The sequence below is a fragment of the Vanessa atalanta genome, chromosome 26 (genome assembly GCF_905147765.1).
Source record: "Vanessa atalanta chromosome 26, ilVanAtal1.2, whole genome shotgun sequence".
Lineage (NCBI taxonomy): Eukaryota > Metazoa > Arthropoda > Insecta > Lepidoptera > Nymphalidae > Vanessa > Vanessa atalanta.
The window spans coordinates 1,188,487-1,203,779 of NC_061896.1; the positions used below are offsets into that span (position 1 = coordinate 1,188,487).

At 32.1% G+C, this 15,293-nt stretch overlaps 1 protein-coding gene across 1 annotated transcript in view; it reads left to right on the forward strand.

The window, feature by feature from the left end:
* The first annotated feature begins 896 nt into the window (after positions 1 to 896).
* Positions 897 to 15,293, forward strand: part of LOC125073941 (nephrin) — a 238,009-nt gene continuing 223,612 nt past the window's right edge. The window contains exon 1 of the mRNA XM_047685061.1: positions 897 to 1,083. The gene's annotated coding sequence lies outside the window, so the exon portion shown is untranslated. The remainder of the gene's footprint in view (positions 1,084 to 15,293) is intronic.

A 15,293-nucleotide genomic window follows, 5' to 3' on the forward strand; every position in this document is an offset into this window, starting at 1 on the left:
ACAACAAGCTAATTGCTGTCCAATAAAATTAATTATATTAGACTTTGAAAATTTAATTGACTTTTTTTTTTAAATACAAAACTATATCGATGATTGGGAAAATCTAATTATTGTAACTCGGAATATTCGATAAACTAACGAAACTAAACAAATAAATACTTCAATCATAGTCATTGTGAAAGTCAAGACTACGTTCAGATATGTATGTCTTAGGTGGGTTCCTAAGCAGTTAGCCCAGTGCCCCCTAAACTTACGATTCGTCCCTGGGTAGAATAAAACCCTAAGAAGGACCAAGGCTACGTTTTTATACTTAAAATTACAAAACACGCAAGGGAAACCGCAGGCGAAAACTAGTAACATATGTTTAAATTCATATTCCAGAAAATATATTTGCGTTTTAAAATCACATTGAATGATGCTATCATTTAAACGATACTGTAGATGTTATTGTTGTAAAATCTTTTTTCGTTTTATACACTTAAATAATAAAGTGTATATTAATTAATAACGAAAAATATTACATCATACGTAAGTCTGAAAATAGATGTCCCGTAATAAAAAATAAGAAATTAATAAACAAATAAGACAAAATATGAACGACAAATAATAGGTTAAATAATAAAATCTATAGGCATGTTAGCATGTCAACAAGTATCAAGATTCATTCATTAATATATAGTTAAAAAAAAAAAAACCAGCCTCGTACAAGCACGATGACGCGTCATCGGCTACAATTAAAATCCAATTCGAAAATCGAACGCAACAGAAGCCAAACACGTTACAACGCACGCAAGACGCTACGCGAATGAGATACGCAGGCTCCCCGGGCTTTACTGATCAACCCCCATCCCCCCGTGCCCCGCTACCCCACCCCACCCCTACACAGAGCACTCAGCTCCGAGCCGCCGTCGCGTTCGGACGTGTGATACGCCGCGAAGCCGACACCTGTGGCTCAACAATCAAAAGTATCAAACGCGCGTTCGATTCTTTTAGGATTACAGTGTTATAGTGAATTGTGTGTGAAAATTTATCAATGGACGACTTGTGACCGGTTTTTCTGGACGACGCCGGTTCGCCGTGAGAGTAATATTTTTTTTTTCATATATAAATATGTTATCCGACATGTTTTTGAGTTCTTTAACCTGTTTTAATTAATTTGTGGACGTTATAAATATTAATTTTATATCAGCGTTAAATGTCGTCGGTATGTTGTCGTTAATATTTAAAATTCGATTGAAGTTTTTTTAATGATTTGGGCATAGATTTATGTGTAGTCTCATTAATTAATATATTATTTATATTCTAATGATACTCGAAAACGAATATAAACCCTATTGAGGTAATATAATATCGCATTTATATATAATATTAATTAATAACGATTTAAATATTTAAAAAAAAAATTATGCAATTAAAATTTGAAAACATATATTTATCGTTATAGAAGAAGAGAGACAGTATTATTATATTTTGAAATTGGAATAAGTTCGTCATTTAAAAATACATCATTATCATCATACAATTTTCTATAAAACGGCATATCAAGCTAGAAAAAGGCTTCTGGGGTAAAACAGTTCAGTCGTGATATTATTGACACTTTGTATACCCAACGAACTTCAAAAAATTCAAGAAAACTGTTTTTAAAAAGATTATTTATTTTGGTGCCGTCATACAAACAGATTATAAAGGTTTCTTATAAAAACTTTAACATAAACATTTTGTATTGTAGGTAGTTTTAAAATTAATCACAAATTTAACATATAGGTAGGCGATAAAATGGCGTTGAATTACAATTCGTTGATATTCTCGATAAACAAAATTAAATTAATTATAAATATATAATTAATTTATCAGCTATAATTCGTATACAAGCTGTAACTACCGAGTCTCTTAACGGTTCCTAGATCTAAATTCCAAATCGATCTCTCGTTAAAGCGATTCATAAATATTTCGAAGTTCTTAAATAAGTTATATTTTGATGCGATTCGATTATTATCTGTATTGAATTTAACATAACAAGTGTTATAAATGAATGTAATGTGTACGTGTTTGAGAATATGTGGTACAGTGGAATTAATTCTCATGGAAGATTAAGAGTTTGAATCCAATTTGTGTTCGTAATTCATCTCGTGAACTGTGAAGGAAGACATCGTGGAAACTCGGAGGAGTCGGGTGAATATGTCAGACGTCTATCTAACCTAATGAGAAGCGTAAGAGAATAAACGACATATCTTCTCCTGTAAAACTGACATTTAACTTTTATCACGTATTTTTTTTTATATCGATATGATAATTCAGTCATTCTTCAAACATTTTTGCAAGTATTGGATAAATTGTCAGTGAGTTAAGATTTAAGATGTCATGTCTTGTTAACTGGCTCGCTCAACCTAAACCAGAATACAATACGGATCAATATTGTTTAATGTTAGATTAAATAGTGACCGACATTGAAAATACATTCTAAGTTAAATAAAGTCGCAGCCACACAAGACGATAATTAATTAACATATTATTCGTATTTAATTTAAGACAACTTATTGATTTGATTTTAGTTATGTTTCATCCAGCATAACGTGGACAGTGACATAAAACGTATTTATTTTCAAATTTGAAGTGTGTTGAAAACATCGATTAACTTTGTGCTTTATAATATCAGACATCATTTTGTAATCCACACCGGTAGCTTTCTAAAAAAAGTCACTGAATTTCTTTCGACGATTCCTCTAAGATCGTGGTATTTTATTTTCCGAACCAGTGCTTGTTATTAATTCGAAAATGAATAAGTAAGTTAAATGATTCTATATCGAAGTAAGGAATTTAATTCGATATAAATTAAATATCTTAAAATTGCGATTTAAAGATGCAAAACCAATGCTATTCTGTAATAAGAATTGACTTACTATAGAACAAGAGAGAGAATTGTCGAAATTTAATAATATGGTACTTTGATTATAATAAATACAAAAACGGGATACACGTATCATAATGGCGTATCACCGTTAGTCGATTCTCAACTTTTCACGAGTGAGAATCGAAGTGAATTCTTACAAAATCGCTCTGATATATAAGAGCTTGAAAAGATTTCCAAAATGACAAGAGAAAAGTCAGCGAATAAATATAAACGTACAAATTGATGTAAATTAATATTACAAAATATTATATTATAAAAGTGGAATCAAATATTTAGTTTTTTATCAGAGAAAGATCAGGTGGTCCAGTGGTTAAAGAATCTTAAACACGTAAAAGTGCAGAATTTAATTCTCATAATCTTCATTTGTGTTTAGAATTCATCTCGTGAAAGAAAACACCGTGACGTGACTTCAATGAAATTCATATGCATTGTTTATCCACTGATCCGCATTGGAGCAGCATGCTGGAATTAGCTCCAACCTTAGTCCAACTGTGGGATATTTATTTAGTGTTACTATACTTTTATTAATTTTATGTATATATGTTGCGTTTCAAGCTTTACAATTCAAACAAATAGTTCTAGAAATATCAGGAGTTATTTAAATAAATGCATGAAAAAATATGAAGCTTTATACAATGCATTAGCACTTCCAGTGAATAGATCGGCCGGCGAATGTTTATACATCATTGGTTTAAAATGGCATGGTGTTTTATTTTTATTTGTTATCGATAAACGCTGAAACTACTGAACCGATATTGACAATTCTTTCACCATTAGAAAGCCTCTTTACTAAGAAGTAACATGTGCTAGATATATTTTACTAACAATAAGATTTCTGTGTGTATGTAAAATAAAAAAAACTGAATTCCACGCGAAGTCGAGAGCATTGCAATATTGCAAATTTCAATGAATAAGCTAAGTTTTTATATTTTATCGAAAGAACAGCAGTGATTGAAGTCTTATAAACGCCGGAATGAATGAAGCTTTACGTGGTATGAAGTTGATCAAAAGTTCCCTAACTGGCCGTCTGTGGTTCCGTCTGTTCCGATATAACATTATTTATGACGCGATTAAATACATTTTATAAAAAAAGTTTTTATGATGAATTAAAATAAATATATATTTAAAAAAAAAACTAGATTATATGTTGAAGTTCATTAAGTGAGCAAAATTTGTAATTCTATGTTTTCATGTGTATAATATTACGTGTAAAAAAAGGCGCGTGTAATTACGTAAACGCGTGAGAATTTCTAAATCATCGGCGTAATTAAAAAAAGTTTTTAGTTGCGTACAAATTAATTAAATACAATAAAATAATAATACTTAACTTAAATATATTAAAATAACAAAATTTATATTATGATAATTGTAATTTATTCTCTTTAAAGGCGTGAAGTTGTCCCTTTAGAGCTTTATTGGAGGCTTAGCGAGCACTTCATCGTGTTTTAATGTGCGCGCGCATCAAACAAATAAACTTCCAAAAATTTTTATAACACGCCAAAAGAAGCATATAAAAAAAAATCTTTCACATGTATCCAAAGCATCTTTCAAACAGACTTTGGTTTTATTTGGAGGCCATTTACAGATCGTTACTTTTGACATTTATTTTATAACTGCTGTACTGGTTTTGATGAAACAAAATTGCAATAGCTTGCAACGGATTACGGAATACAATTCAAATGATTTTGAGACGAAAAATTGTGTCTAAAATGTCATTGATATTACATTAGTGCATTATAAAGTTAAATTTAATAATTAATAAAATCAAATATCCTTAAATACTTATATCGTAATTCTTCACAATTTAAACGAGAACTGGTTCCATTTAAAAATGTAATGACGTAATATCATGAGATTATATCTTTAAATAACTTTGAATACAATTTTTTATGTGATTTATTTGATATACAATATACACTAGATACAAAATCCGGCTTTGCGTGAGTTGAATAAAGATTATTAAAGGACAAATTTATACGGATTTTTGTTTTTTGTGTTTCGGGCCAAGAAACTTCTTGTATTCTTCATGCACCCACCCATATACCCACTAAAGTTTTATCGTAATCGGTGCATTGAATGCAGACTTAATTTTTATTTAATACATAGTTATATTATTTATAGTACATTGACGTGTATCTAGAAATTTGTCGCCGGAAAGGAAGGCATTTGAATGAATCTGTGAGTTATAATTAGTTTGAAATTGAGTCAATTTATAAATGTCAAAACGATTTTAAATTATTACGTTCTTAGTAAAATATAATTAAAAAAAAAGGTTAATGGACAGTTCAATTTATTTTAAGATCTTATACATTGCTTTTAAATAACAAAACAGTTTTGTTATAATTTTATAAGTATAAGAAATTATCATTTAGTTATGAATATATATATAATTACAAATTTCATCTTATGTATAAAATATTTTTCTAAGAAAATGCGAAAATATGTCTGTCTGTTACGTTTATGTGGTAAACCGTTAGACAAATTATTATAATACGAAATTTAGTTGTAAACGAAATGAAAGGATACCATAATAATAAAATTATACTTAACTAAAAAGTAACTGTCTGTAAACGTACCACTGCTGCGCTAAAACCTTCTCATCTTTTGAGAATAAGGTTTGGTGGTTATTCAACCACGCTGCTCCAATTTTGGTTAGTGAATACACAAGTAGCAGAATGTGACCCACGATGTTTTCCTTCACCGAGCACGAGATTAATTATAAACACATATTAAGCATATGAAAATTTAATGCCTGGGTTTGAACCCGCATTGAAACATCTCTTGACTTTAACGTAATATCGAACTTCTGACAAGCATATTAGTTATATAAGATGATGAAATTTAGTCTAAAACTACCACCGATTCGAAATCTTGAACTAAGAATAAATAGTATGTTTATTTTATAAGCCTTTATTCTAGTATATGTTTTATGCATTGATATATCCTTTTATAAAGATCTATTGTGTTGTAAGACTAAAACTAGACGTTGAAAGAATTTATAGAAATGAGCTTATACGCACAATATAATTTTTATGTCAGGAAATTATCTATCGTAAGTTATAATTCGAAATCAACTCTGTCTGTCTGTAACGCCAATGTTGGAAGCTGTGTTATATCCCCTGTGCCTGAAGTTACACTGGCTCACTTCAAACCGAAACACAACAATAATAAACATTGCTGTTTGTCGGTTGACTATCTGATCAAGTAGGCTTTGCCTACCCATATAGGTTTGCACAAAGCCCTACCATTATATAACCACCATTACAGTACAGGACCTCACGAATAACACATAATAAATTTATCTTGTTCGGATTTCAACCCTTAGTTTTACTTTACAACTCACCTGTTACCACTGATTCATAATGAGTTCTTGCTTTATTGTAATTCTAATATCATTTAAAATAGGGGGCGTATCATTATCACAAAGTATGTTTTATGTCAAAAATGTGTACATATCTCCTTACATCATTTATTTTATCTGTGAGTGAATTATTGAAAGCCATGACGCATGTTACGAAAACATTGATCATGTGTAGACTAACCATCAATTGTCAAATTACGCATAGATTTTACTCTTTCTGACATTATTGATTTCACATTTGGAAGAGAAAGACAGCATCCTTGTGGTGGTTTACTTCGTGGTAGAGCTTTGTGCGTAACCCTCTGGTTTCGCTTATTCTATTTCCAAATAGCAGTACTTTGTATAATTGTGGGTGTGCCAATGTAACTGCAGATATAACAACTTACGTTCCAATGTTTGATTGTTCCAATGGCGTTGATTTAACTTTTACCAGAAAAAAAGGTTGTTGCTTTGAACAAAAAAGGTTAAATAAATAACAATTATATTAAAATGATTACAAAGTAAACAGAAAGTGGTGTTAAAACAGGGTAGTTTGTAGATGGTTTACTTGGTGGTAGGGCTTTGTGTAAGACCGTCTGGGAAGGTACCACCCACTCATCAGATATTCTACAGCCAAACAGCAGTACTTCGTATTGTTGTGTTCCGGTTTGAAGAGTGAGTGAGCCAGTGTAACTACAGGCATAAAGAACATAACATCTTACCTCCCAAAATTAGTGGCGCATTGGTGTAATGTAAAGAATGGTTATTATTTCTTACAGTGTTAATTTCTACCGGCGGTGGTGACTTACCATCAGGTGACCCATTGCCCGTCCATTACACTTATTATATATGCATTTATAAGCATTTGTACATAGAAAAATGATTGTAAACATTTATTTATTTACAAAATAAATCGTTTACAATGTTGTCGTGAGAATTCAAATATAATAAGAAATCTAGTCAAAATTGTAATATACACCCGAGTGAAGTGCACAGCGGATGCTGGCATCCTGCAAGTTTGAACCGGTTTGAAGCGGTTTGAGTCTTGTTGTTTTTAATCTTGCAAACAAGTATACATCTCGGTTTCCCACGATATTATACGGATTTAATGCGGTTTTTAATATGGTATCTAGTTTTTATATTGGGTTATTTGAATGGTGAAAGTTTTATATCGGAAGTGACCATTGATGTTATTTATGGTATCTACTAATTATTGTAAACATTAGTTGTTCTTAATATCGTTTCTAATATGAAATTTATGTTTACTTTTAATTTCCTGTCAATAATAATAAAATAGGTGAGACATTATTAGTATACAGACAGACAGACATCATGTATTCGCTTAAAGCCTTCGCAAACACGTTGCATCTTATGATATAGTTTTTATGTATATGACTGCCTCGTTGGTCTTGTGGCTCAATATAAGGCTACAAGATCCAAAGGTTCTGGGTTCAAACCCCAGCCGATATTATTTTTTTTGAGTTTTTTATTACCGTAACCGTAACCATTGCCGGCGATTGTAACTTAATTCACTACACTGCTGTAATAAGTGTTACGTGAGTCAGTATTTCATGACACACGAGTAAATTATAACACACAAAAGCTCATACAAAAAACGGCGGTGCTTGTTGGGTTTCGAATCTTGATCTTTGGTTTAAATCTATTCCACCTATCCACTTGGCTATCTCGGTTCTCAAGACATGGTGCAGATAACTTCAAAAGAATAACAATTAAAAAAAACGTATACTTTATTTAAGTAGACTTTTACAAGAAATCTTGAATCGTAATTTTAAAGAAACGTTAATCTACCACCGGTTCATAATACCGAGAAGAGGTAACATGAAACTCAATAGTTACTCTTTTCTAACATTTAAAATACAATGTTTTAAATACAATTATATATAGGGTTCATAATATATCCTTCCTGAAAGTCAACTAGTAAAATATATTTTTATGTAAATTAAAATGGTTGCCAAATGTTGCGTTCATTTTAAGACATAACTAGACGTGGACAGAACTACTAATAAATTATTTCCTTATAAAAAAAAACCACATGTCGTCGTAACGTCGCACGTGCGCATGCGTTGGTCCTAACCAGATGATAATAGATTATATTACTATTGTTACTCGATATTATTTATAATGAGGTTTACGAAAATTGGGGTATTTCGCTATTCAGCTGTTTAATTTAAAAAAATATATATGTTGCGTCATTAAAATTGTAATGTAATTGACAGCTAAACATAAACATCATAAATAAAAAAAGATGTTTTTTTTTTTTATTAAAAACATTCTATTTTTAAATATAAACATCGGACATAGTTACGGACTTCGAACTATTCTCTTTTTGTTAGATTTGCTGGTAACTCTGCCATATTGTGCACTACTAACAGTTCTTGATTAATATATCTCTCTATAGTTTATTTATAATAAAAGAATATCAAACTTAACTACTTAGTTCCAATTTATTTTTATTTCAAAAGAATATCATGGTTTATTCAAGTTCTCAAATCTCAAATTTTGTTTATTTGGCTTTGTTCTCTTGCGGTTGGAATAGACTATATATGTAAAACTTTTAATTACGGTAAGGTTATTAGGCTGTAAAATATAACGCTTTTGCCTTTAAAAAAAATATATATAACAATTATGTGTCATTTACAACGTGGCTCGAAGGCATTTGTTTAATGTCAACTACGCGTTTCGCCCTACTTGTTGGCGCCAATTCTGTTTGCGTACGTTTTATGTTCTAAAAGAGCAAATACGTCGGGTCGAGTGCCATTTTTTTACGACTTATAGTATCGTGTCCACGTGTAAACGATTAACAGTTCAAGATTACGAACTAAAGCGTTCGACTCAACCGAAATCTGTTTAACGTCACGTAACAAATCGAAAAAAAAAACCGTTTAAACATTACAAAAATTTGATTAATGTAAATTCGTTAGACATCAAAAATACAAAATCTACGCCGCCATATTTAATTATTTTTGACGTCACTCTTAAAATTAGATATACACATGTAATACAAGACCTAAATATTTAGTTTTTTTTTTAGTATTTACTAATCTTTAATTTGGAGGTAAATTAATTCAAAAATTACCGCCTTTGGTTGAGTCTTTAAATCGACAATTCTTACTAATACTGTGAGTGTGAAACTGAGATATCTTGTCTTAACTTTAATGATCCTCCTGATGAAAAGTGGTCACCACCGCCAGTACTAATATTCCTTACATCGCCAATGTGCCAACGTGGGGAACTAAGATATGTCCCTTGTGCCTGTAATTATACTGGTTCACTCGCCCTTAAAACTGGCGGTAGAATATCTGTTGAGCGGTTCATATAACCGAACATCATATAGTTTTCATGAGCCGAGATGGCCCAGTGGTTAGAACGCGTGCATCTTAACCGATGATTTCGGGTTCAAACCCAGGCAGGCACCACTGAAATTTCATGTGCTTAATTTGTGTTTATAATTCATCTCGTGCTCGGCGGTGAAGGAAAACATCGTGAGGAAACCTGCATGTGTCTAATTTCAACGAAATTCTGCCACATGTGTATTCCGCCAACCCGCATTGGAGCAGCGTGGTGGAATATGCTCCAAACCTTCTCCTCAAAGGAGAGGAGGCCTTTATCCCAGCAGTGGGATATTTACGGGCTGCTAATGCATATAGTTTTGCATGCAAATAACGACATAGGCCCGATGGAGCCGAGATGGCCCAGTGGTTAGAACGCGTGCATCTTAACCGATGATCTCGGGTTCAAACCCAGGCAGGCACCACTGAATTTTCATGTGCTTAATTTGTGCTTACAATTCATCTCGTGCTCGGCGGTGAAGGAAAACATCGTGAGGAAACCTGCATGTGTCTAATTTCAACGAAATTCTGCCACATGTGTATTCCGCCAACCCGCATTGGAGCAGCGTGGTGGAATATGCTCCAAACCTTCTCCTCAAAGGGAGCGGAGGCCTTTAGCCCAGCAGTGGGAAAATTTACAGGCTGCTAATGCTAATGACATAGGGCCCCCTAATACGAGCGCGAAGCAAAAACCTAGTAAAGAAAAGATTTGAATAATTTTATAGCTTGGGAACTTTTCTATTTGCCAGGGTTTTAACCATTCGTCATTAATTTTCCGTTCGCCTGTATCATCTCCAAAAAATATACCAACGTACATTTTTGTAAATGTCGTATACGAAGTTCAATATAATTAAAACAATTGTGCCAATACTGAACGCTGAGAGATAAAAGTAATCTCCCCAGCGCAGACTCCCGCGTTGCCCACACGTGTGCTCTTTTCATGTAAGGTTATATATTTACGCACAGATAACACAAGTAAACAGCGTCGGGGTACTTTTTTAAAAAATATTATAGTGTTTAAAAATTTTGATACTTGCTACAATTTTTTTAGTTGTTAACTTATGTTTTAAAAAGAATACTGTTAGGTTATAGAATAATTGTCGGTCATTCAGGAATAATTTCATTGCGGTAGGGTGTTGTTAGGGTCGTCTAAATTCTATCACAAGAGCAATTAAGAGATAAGCTTAAATTTTTTCGCCATTCTGATTGATAAGATACTAGCTTCTCTACCCGACTTCACTCGGCTATATCACAAATTCTGTCATACATGATATTTTAAAATTGAACCGTTTACGCAGCATGCAACAGAGAGATAATTTTCTCCATTTTGCAATATTTTTATTGATACTCCGCTCCTATTGGTTGTAGCGTGGTGATATATAGTCTCTAGCCTTCCTCGATAAATGGACTATCTAACACTGAAATAATTTTTCGAATAGGACCTGTAGTTCCTGAGATGAGCGGGTTCAATGAAACAAACAAACTCTTCAGCTTTGTAATATTATATCGGAAGACACATTAAAACTACTAACAGGACATATCTGAAACAATCTTAGCGATATAGCCAAAACAGTATTTTTGTTTAATTATCTATGCGAAACAACTCAAGCTATTACAGAAACTAACAGAACTCGGTAAAGAAAACATTAAACCTCTTTCATGTCCGACCTTCAAGGACAATGAAAATATTTAAGCAATAATTTTCTTGAAAAAATACCGGCCGGTCACCGAACGACATTGAAATGAAAAAAAAACAAAAAAAAAAAAACATTATTAAACATCAACATTCGCTGACCACGTGTGACGTTTCTCACGATGCCATGTGGTATTTTATTGCGAAATGTGGTATTATATTATTTAGTACATACTTGTATGTTGTCCTGGGAGATACCACTTTTTTTATAATGGGGTACATCATAGTCCATAGACATTGGCGTTTAAAGGACTACATGCGAGTATTTTCGTATTGTTGCTGCACGATAATGTTCCGAACAAAACCATCACAGGTTGCTCTACCGAATTTGCTTGCGACTTTAAAATAGAAAATTGTGAAGTAAATAGCATGAGCCGGGTGAAATTTTCACGTGTTTAATTTTAGCTTCCTAGCAAAATAGAGACCTTTATCCAGTAGACGGATATAGTTCTTTATTTGAAAATATGATGTCGTCCTTGACCGATTATGGTCACGGCACTAAATCTCAAGGGAGACCAGCCAAGTATGGATGACATATTATAGAGTGCACAGTGTATGTGCAAACAAAGCTGCACGCTCTTCGATAAAATCAGTGATAATCATTGTATGTGTACAAGAAGTAAGGATAAGCTTAGAACGCCAACTTCCGACTCCGCAAAGTCAATAAATCATTCTTGCGGCAAAGTATCCGCTTCTATAATAAAATTCCGCAGACATTTTTAACTTTGCCGTTTCATAGATTCAAGTCATTTGTAAAAAATACATTGGTAAAGAAGACATATTATTCGATACAAGATTATATTGATGATAAAAAAAGCGTGGAGTTAATGCTTGTTGACTTCCAGGCAGAAGACATAACATACATATATAATTGTATTTAACTAACATGACTGTATTCTTAGTGGTTGAAAAAGAGTAACTACTGAGTTTCTTGCCTGTTATTCTCGGTAGAATCTACATTCCAAACCGGTTGTAGCTTTACTTTAAATAGTTTGTTAAATGACGATTCAAAAGTGCTTGTAAGAGCCTACTTGAATAAAGTATATTTTGATTTGATTTGATTATTCCTCACTCTCATTATCCGATGGGACAGCAAATCCAGCACGACCGGAAATAGTCCAGGCGCAGGACCAACAGCTCTAGCGCTCCCCGGGGCACCAGAGTACATACTTCCGAACTTTCAGATTCCGGTCTGTACCTGAAAAAAAATCGATATATAAGTCCAGTAATTTTAATCAGCCTGACTTTTAGGGCTTGAATTCAATACCTCGGGATGTGCGACTACATATTCATACACGGTATTTTTGTGTATGTTTTGACGACCTCCCTGGTCGAGTAGTGTGTACACTGGGTCTTCATGGGTACGCCACTCCAAGATCCCGGGTTCGATTTCCGGCCGAGTCGTTGTAGAAAAAGTTCATTAGTTTTCTATGTTGTCTTGGGTCGGGGTGTTCCTAGTACCGTCGTTACATCTGATTTTCCATAACACAAGTGCTTTAGCTACTTACATTGGGATCAGAGTAATGTATGTGATGTTTTCCAATATTAATTTATTTATATTGAATGTTTTTATAAACAAAAGAAAGAAAGTTAACCATTAAAAGCAACAGAGAGATGTTATTGTATTATTTTTAACTTTGTCGTTGCGTTTAAATTCTGAGATGACTATAACTTTAGTAATAAATTAACTACAAGAGATATGACACTTACAGCGTATTATAGTTTTATTAACACATAAAATGTTTGTCCGTGTTGTTCGTCCATCACAATATTGAGTTACCGAACGTTAAATGTTGCCAGATAATTTTATTTATCGTAGAAAATTTATTTTTTAGTACTTTTTAATAACGTTACTGTAAATTTTATGTTGCTTACAAGTTTTAAATAATAAGTGTTATTAAAACACGTGATTTATAATAATAATATTAATAAAACATAATATAATTTAATTAAATGGTTCTGTTATTTATAATTAATACAATAGAAAAATTACTCAACTAGTTTTCTCTCGTAGCTTTGCTTGATTTTTAGTCGTCAGGCATAAAAAGGTCATTGTCCTTCCTCGGGGTAAACGGACATACAGACATAATTTTAATATAAATCAATAAGCGTGTAATTAGTTGTTGATTGAACAATATTGGTTGACTCAACTCTACTCGAATAAAGTATATTTTAAATTCTAGTCATATTTCCTATTGTAACAACTAATGTTTATACAGAAGGTAATAAAAGCAAGTAATCATCAGACAACATTATCCATTATTACAAGGCCGTTATTAATAAAATCGCCTGACCGTTACACGAGGCATCAAATGACTCGTCCGGTCCTTAATTACGATCGAAAATTATCGATATCTTCGAATTTCAAATTTTAATTACAATTGATACTGAACCCTGATCGATACGTCATCGCTTTCACGTATGAATTAACATAGATACGACACATAATAAAAATAATAGCATTTATATCGGACTAAATTATTTTTTTGTGGTCTGTCATACAATCCTCTCTATTCTTTCCAATTATGAGCAAGTTGTTCCACTTGCCAATTAATCATTGAAATGTTATGATTGAAGATATTCCGAATAATTTATTTGATTTATACTAATTGTAAACGAAATTGAGAAGGAGGATGTCAAAATGAAATGTCATTTGAAGACGGGAAACTCAAAGCGTTGTTAACTAAATTTGACTGTATTGAAAAATAATAATCATTTTTTTTTATTTAAGTACACTTTTATAAAGACTTGTCACGTCACATTATTGAATTGAATGTGAGTTTCGACCAGTTTGGAATGTAAATTCTATAGTTATATAGTTCACGAGTTATTTACAGTTACATTACGCACATAACAAAACACATATCGTCCATGAATTCGTCTCGTTGGAAAACAACGAATACATGATCTAGAATATTCTAAAACTGTATTGTAGCATTGAGCCTTAAATTTAAACGTGAAATTTAAATTTTCTTACTCACGAATTAAATAAAAAAAATATATATATTTTCGTGTAAACAATTAAATAAATATTATTAAAATATACCAAGGAGGTTGCAAATGAAAAAAAGTTTTAGGTTAAACAAACGCAAGTGGGCGGTGAATCTAATATATTGCACATACACGGAAAAAAACAACGAAATTTCACCACAAAACCTTAAATAAATGCACAGACAGAGGCAGAGACAAAATAATTGCCTCTCAAATGTTATACCCACCTACATCTTTGTATGGTACAAGTTTTATAAATAACGCGTTTAAATAAATATATGTTTAAACCGCGTTATTTATAAGACTAGTACTTATGTATATATAATATTTATTCCTAGGTATTCTATCTGGCTTCACAATCTATATAAAACCTTTAGATTGATTGATTGAAAAAACATAAAAACAAAAAATATTATTGTTGAAATTCTCGGTTTTTCTCTACTATCATATGCAAGTATTATACATACAAACCTTCCTCTTGAATCGTTCTATTTTTTGGTGACAACCACATTAAAATCGGTTGTTGAGCTTAAAAGATCTAACCATATACAGGGCGGAAAGCGACTTTGTAGAGTTACACAGTTCTTGATAAGAAGACAGACTGACCAATCAGAGTTAAGATTGATAACATTTTAGCCAATCACGCATCAAGTTTTCATGCAACGCTAGAAGAGTTGAGTATAACGGTAGAATCCAGATGTCTATCTAAATTCCACGTACTCAAATACCAATATTTAATGATAAAGATTAGTATTAAATCAATAGGACAAAGATTATTACTACAAGTATTTAAAATGGGATATTTACCATGTTCTTTATATTTATTTGGTAGAGCTCGGTATTACGACATTATCTACGAATGTCTTGTTCACGAGACAGTCTCGTGAACATCAAATAAAAGTAAAAACATGGTAATTATCCCGTTTTAAATACTCGTAGTAATAAAAATAACCATCTTAATTTTAAGTCTTATATAGATACCTATTAGTTCATGATTTAATGGTTACT